The 7,185-nt window shown below is 35.9% G+C and overlaps 1 long non-coding RNA gene across 1 annotated transcript; it reads right to left on the bottom strand.

Annotated features, from left to right (window-relative positions):
* Positions 1–4,174: 4,174 nt before the first annotated feature.
* On the bottom strand, positions 4,175–6,361 carry LOC145123233 (uncharacterized). Its single transcript, XR_013715060.1, has 4 exons — positions 5,965–6,361; positions 5,789–5,873; positions 4,893–4,956; positions 4,175–4,281 (listed from the first exon to the last, which is right to left on the bottom strand). It is a non-coding gene; the product is annotated as an uncharacterized LOC145123233 (long non-coding RNA).
* Between the last annotated feature and the right edge of the window lie 824 nt (positions 6,362–7,185).

The raw sequence follows: 7,185 nt of genomic DNA, 5'->3' as shown, positions 1-7,185 counted from the left end.
CGAAATTTGACGGTTGTCACATCATCCCCCCGTTAGAGGGAATTTCGTCCCGAAATTTGCATTTTGACTGGGACTTCAAGAGTTTGGAAAAAGATGTGGAAAACTTCTCATAGTACAAGAAATTGATTATGGTGAGGAACAACCCGCCTGATGTCACATGACGACCTTGGAAATTTCTTATTGTAACTTGAGCTGAGTCAATTTAAAAGGAGTTTATTGTTTTAGGATGATAGAGTATTCTATGTGTGCTTTTATACTCCCTGTTTTATCATTGGTATTACCACTATGAATATTTTATAGTTAGCGAGTTCCATCATTACGAATGTTTCAACAAATTTTGACGAAATTTGCATTATAAGTCCTACCAGTTCTTTTATAGTCGCTTGGCGTAAACTAGTCGTATATCATTAAGATTGCAAGGGCATTCGTCGTCACCACAGGTTTAATCTATTACGATGACTTGTTGTCGCTATAGGTTTTTAACAAGAGCCAACGACATACCTATAGCGACACACAAGTCATAATTTGCATGTGTGAAGACTTGGAGTACTTTCTAATTGGTTCATTTGTGAAGACTTGGAGTACTTTCTAACTGGTTCATGTGTAAAGACTTGGAGTATTTTCTAATGAAAAGTGTGCTACTGGGGAAATTGGAAACTGATACGTAGCTTCAAAGTCAAGAATATGCAGTAGGCATGTGATGCATTAAATGCATGAGGCACACAAGTCATCATTTGTAGCAACAGATACGTATATGTGTGTGAATTGAAGAAGAAGGTTACGGCTCAAAGAATATATATATTCATTTTCTCTTCATTTGTTAGATACACAATAACCATAACATCATAGACTATATATATTCAATTTCGTTTGTAATTTTCACTAGTTTATATTCCGCGAGTGTTACCGAAATCATTTATCAATTTTTCAGAAGTGCTTAACTTGTTTTGTTGCATTCCCAACAATTTGCTATTAATTACTTCTCCCACTTCACTTATATAAATCATCACATTCTTATCGCGACTTTTAACTTCTCCCTCACAAATGGATCCACCTGCAGATCATCAAAACCCCATAGATGACATCGATTGGTTTCAGTACTTTGATCATCAAGATCTTTTCAGGTATATATAAACGTCACTCATTACACCATCTTTTGCACAGAAAAGTGATTTTGTCGACATTGATCAAAACATGGTTTGGATTTGTAGGGATCAAAAAGAGTCTTTCATCGTGTTGGATTTGATTATCTTGAGTTTTTTTTTAGATTTTTGCAGTGGTGACATGCTCGACCATCAAGATTACGAGTTGTCGGAAAAATTACATGAAGTGCTCGATCAAAACGTTTCCACAGTACTTAACAAAGCTCAAAACATCATTTCTAGAAATGAGTTTCACGATTTTGATCCCCTTGAAGACATAAGCTTATGGGATTGTTGGGAGGATGGTAATTTACCATTGGTTAGTTTCAGTGAAGACTGTAAATCTGGTGGTGAGGCTACATGTAGTTCTAGTGCTGCCACCACTGATCACGGTGGCCGGAAGATGGCAAAGAGATTGAGACCATTGGAGTTTGAAGAGATAGAGAAGTACTTTGAGATGCCGATAATCATGGCAGCAAAGGAACTAGGGATAGGGTTAACAGTGTTGAAGAAAAGATGCAGAGAGCTAAACATAAACAGATGGCCTCATAGAAAACTTAAGAGCCTTCAATCCCTCATTCAAAATGCCAAGGTAAACTACGATAATAACCTTCTATACATTACTCATGCATGTATGCATGCACTTGGTAACCAAAGTAGTTTTGGTATTTTCTAAAATTTTAATTATTAGTTTCTTTATAACATAAACATAGGCCCTAGGCATATGCCACATCAAATCAATTGATTTACTACGATTTCCTGATTTATATTTATATAAACTTAACTCATTGTAAATTTTTTTTTTGAACTCACACGAAAAAATATATTACATCTACCTTTAAAAAAACTAGGAGTTGGGATTAAAGGAGGAGATAGAGACGTTAGAAGGGCACAAGAAGATGATGGTGAAATTGCCAGATATGGAATTGACAGAAGGAACAAAGAAGCTTAGGCAAACTTGCTTCAAAGCTATTTATAAGAAGAGAGGACTTAACAATCCTTAGTCCTTACCTTTTCTTTTAGCCATTTTGTTATAATTAGTGGATTTTAATCTACATTGTATGTGTTTTTCTCTTGATAGTTTGATACCCTTTTCAGTTTCATTGTGTTTATCTATTGATTTTTAATGCAGAAAATTTTGTATAATTTGGGTATTATAGTTTGTATTATGTATTTAACTATATTCTAGATTGCCGACACGACTACGCCGACGACTCTATACCAGAGGTCTTTATAAATAGACTTATGAATTTAGTAGGAATAATTTGATTATAATCTTGTGATTTGTTCCATGTCTGATCCACTCCTAAGATTCACTCGACATGCCCCCAGTTATGTGTAATTAAAATTTTATTAGACTGTTGATCCTAATGAGTCTACCCTAAGTCCACAACCAAACAAGGAACAAGAAGTAGAGCAATAGTCATAGATTCTGAGTCTATAATATCTTTAATTATGTATAACCTTGGTGTATGCACTCAGTTATCATAGGCCTACTAATAGAGGTTTTTAGTTTTCACATAAGTTGGTTATAGTATCACCAAATACTCCTATAATATTTTTAGGTGTTTAGATTCGATTCTTAAAGTATTCCCTGTAGGATGTAGTTAGGTTGTTAGATTTGTTGCCCATTATGACTATCCCCCAGTATATGCAAGTCACTCCTCGGACAGATATAGTTGATCAGGCTATATCCTTCCCAGACTTGATTCACATATACCAAGGCATACAGCCTCTCCCTTTGCCCGTTTTTCTAGGTTCCACCATGTGAGAGCATGACCTTGGAGGCACCCTGTAGCATGACGGACCATCAGGTCCTCAGGACACTCGCTATGGATGAAAGTACTCTCCATTTCTTCAATCCATGTGAGGAGTGCGGTGGCACCCTCGATGCCTTTGAAGTAAGGCGGATTGCAGTTACGAAAGTGCTTGAACGAGCAACGAGGAGTGGTTGCTGGAGCTTGTGGCTGAAGAGAATGAAGTTGGGTTGCAATTGTTGGGATGACGTTTGCTACCTCCTTGGTGATAAGGGCAGCTAGCCTTCGGTTGTTGCGAGCAGCGTATGGGGGTCGTAATGACATCTACGAGAAACACGCATATGGACTTGTGAGTCATTTGTAAATTGATTATGGAAAAAAAGTTTTTAGACATTGTTGGGTAAAATAATTGTAAAACACTTGTTGGGCCATGGTTAGGAGTGTTGGGCACCTTTTGGGCTTTCCATGGTTACTAAATGTGAAACATGTAGCACTTGCGTGGGCCCCCACAAAACTAAGTTTTCACATGTCTTTCCCACTTCTAGGCCCATTAGGGAACTTAATAGTCCAATGAGTTGGCCATTTTGGAGTGTATCCTTTTAGATACGTTTGATAAGGTCGGGTATTTTGATGGCTCAAAAGTAATGTGAATGACGCGCTTTGGCCTATAGGTTTGGGAACTCTTGCCTTTGGTCCCCAGGTAAGCAAACTGGTCCCTCAGTTTATTGGGATGTATACGAATGCTTGCCTAGTCAGGACTTTCGGGCTACCGACACCTCCCCCTTCCAGTTACTACGCGTCCATTACTATGATCCTACCCAACTAGAGTGGATGACTTTGAATTTCCTATGAGCTCTAAGGAATATATATGTATATATATATATATTTTTAAACCACTTGAATATGTGTGTGATTTTCAGAGAAAGAGGAGAATATTCACCAGTGTATGCACACATATAAGTGTCAGGAGTAATACGTATGCACTTAAGGGAGCAATTAACACACAAAGGTATTCCTAGGATTTTCTAAGTGTGAATTGCATGCAGTTGTGTGTGCATTTTATAAACTAGCATACGAGAGGACCCTAGAGGCTATAGACTAGGTCAAGGCAATTAACCTAATTCCCTATAGTCAAGGGCTCTGATACCAATCTGTCACACCCCGATCCTTGTCGGAATCGATCAAGGCGTGATATATTGTTCAAAGTCTCATGACAACTATGTTATAATATGATTAGATTCAATTAAGTACTAAGTATGCAAACAAGATCCACAACATACAAATACAAATCCAAATACGAACAACATTTAATACATCAAATTTAAATAGTCTTGTGGATTTCTAAGGCACAACCTATTTTTCATCAACTTCATTCTTCAAATCTGCATCATGGGTAAAAACAGGTCAACTACGAGAGTTGGTGAGTAATCTAATTTTAGTAGAGAAAATTTGTGAAGTTGAAACATTTATAATTTGAAATTTGTTTTCTTTTGAAGTCGGCAAACAATTGTATTTGAGATAACGGTTTATAAATCAAAAATTGATTAACAAATGATAACAACAACAATAAGTCCTCACCCTATATATACATATGTATATATATATATATATATATATATATATATATATATATATATATATATATATATATATATATATAGGATGGAGCATCTAATCATCATACACACTCAACCACGTGCGATCAATCACCTTAGCGTCCCAAGGCGGGGTGGTCAACCCAATAGCGCTATTATTGTCCATAACGTACCTCAAGAATACGGGCATAGTCATGGAGATTAGACTAAAAATGATAATGCACTACAAGTACATGTATCGTAAACAAGCAATAGTTATACAATTAATGACTCACGTATAAATGTCCCAACAATGTCTCAATTGTGATAAAACAATAAAATGAAGTTGGAACATATTAGAACCGCATGATACACCCCAAAAGTATTGAAAATTATAAAATATGGGGTAGATTACTCACCTTAGTCCCAAAACGAAATGTGTGTGTCGTACGATAGACGGTTCGGGTCAAAATGGCGTAGAACCTAATATAATTAATAGTTTTGGTTTAGGAACTGCTAAACGAGAATAGAGTATTAATACAAATTATAGTTTGTTATGTAAATGTATCATAAACTATACCTATTATAGTTTATCACAACAAGGGTAGTAGTAGTGTTCATAAACTATAATTGTCATAGTTTACCAAATGTTTGTGTATAACGGATGTAAACTTTGTTTATAAAAATTAATTATTTACCATACTTGTGAAGGTAAAAATCCATTTGTTTTATGATGTATGTCTAATTACCAAGACAAAATGACATATAATGTAATAATATATGATTACATAATGATATACACCTTGCTCAACGAGTTACAAGGCGTAAATGAAATTGATGGTATTTTTCTAGTAATAACGTTTCTGTTACTGTTCTTAGAAAATTTATAGAAAAATCATCAAAGGTCTAAATCAAAAACCGCAAATTCTGAGAGTTTATAAAGTGTGTCTAGTTTGTTCATAAATTTTCTCATGATTTTTAGTGATCTCCAACTTGTGTGAAAATATTCATATTCACAGACTGGTCCGGTTTTGTTTCTGAAATGATAGACAGTTTTGTAAAAATCACCATAAATCGTAGAAAAATCATATGGTGATGTGCAAGTAGTCATTTTAAAGGTATGAACCTGAACTATATGCGTCTGAAACAGTTTTGAAAACTAAAATGTTTAAGTTGACCAAAACAGTCCGTGAATGGAGTTAAACGTTTCTGTTGAAGACTGTTAAATGAGTTTAGTTGTGTTTTTGGTGATTTAACTTGTATTCCCCCCCTTAAAACTTAAGAAAAACATGAAAATATAGGGGTATGAACTCACCTTATGTGTTATTAGAGGATGGATGTTGGAGAAGAGAAGTGTTCAACCCAAGAACACTTAGAAGATGCCTTGACGAATCGAGAACCTAACATGAAGGTGACGATGTTTGTGTAAGATTCTTATGATTTTGAGTAGAAGGATGTGTAATAATCATAAGAAGAATGAATTATACTTACCAAGAGTGGAAGAAAGCTTGATAATCAGCCTTGGAAGTCTTGGAATTGAGAGAGAATGGTGAGAGAATTTGGAGTGTGATCCTTGGAGGAAAATGAGAGAATGAAAGAAGTATGAAGAGAGGGGATGGGTTTTTATACTTAGACAAGGAGTGGGGCTGGTCATGTAGTGGGTATGAGTTGGTCATGTAGTGGGTAAGAGCTGGTCATGTAGTGGAAAAGAGTTGGCCATGTAGTGGGTGTGAGTGGTGGCATATGACATAAAGTAAAGTAAAGTCATCTTTCCACCTCAAGCACCTCCCCCACTAATTATTGGTATGAATGGCCCTAAAAACGTGGGGATTACTGAAATATAGAGTTCTAACTGTAAAAATAAAGTTTTTGGTGAAAATCCCGCGTTAAAATGATGAAAAACGGGCCTAAAACAAAGTCGTAGTCGAAAAACCGGAAAAATTATGACACGCAAAAATGCATGTCGTCTTCTTTTATGACAGAGGCTTCCTTGATACTCATTGCGTGTCATCAACACGCGCGTCGTAAGGTTACGACAGACAAATGTGTGTCGTCTTCCTTTATGACAGGGACTTCGGTCATGAAGCTTCAGTTTTGGGTCCTTAAGCCTATTTTACCCGTTTTTACCCCGTTTCAAGTGGTTTTTGGCCCGAATGATTACAAAAATTTAAAGGAACTTTTGAGAGAGATTTGGGAGAGATTTTAATAGAGAGAGGTTGAGTGAAAGAGATTGTGAGAGGTTTCGTTTGTGATCTTTTTGAGTGTCCGGCTTCGCAACGAAAGGTCCATAAACCCCGTTAAGCCATGATTTATTGTCTTACACAATCCCGATGATTGTGCAATAGTGTTTTATCGCTTTGGTTCGTTGTTTAGCACTGTTAAGGCTAACGAAAATCAAACACATGAATTTTTCAAATGATGTTTTCTCATTGAAATAGCGAATTGTATAATGTAAACCCTAACATACAAGGGTTAATGGAGTTGACCGGTTTGACTTGTTGACTTTGTTTGACTTTGACTTGACCGAAATTTGACGGTTGTCACAAACATCCCATTTAAAATAGAATAATTAATGATAAACCCGGGACCCCGAGAAGTAATTATTATTATTATTTAATATTATAATAATCCAAAACCAAACAATAATTAGTTGGGAGTTGGTTTCGGGAAGCCAAATGACAAGATTTGAACTTCCAAAGGTTAAAAGTGTAA

This window comes from Lactuca virosa, chromosome 7 (genome assembly GCF_052849685.1).
Source record: "Lactuca virosa cultivar CGN04683 chromosome 7, Lactuca_virosa_CGN04683_v6, whole genome shotgun sequence".
Classification (NCBI taxonomy): domain Eukaryota; kingdom Viridiplantae; phylum Streptophyta; class Magnoliopsida; order Asterales; family Asteraceae; genus Lactuca; species Lactuca virosa.
Note: the sequence above shows the minus strand (reverse complement) of the source record. Positions and strands in the feature narration are given on the sequence as shown.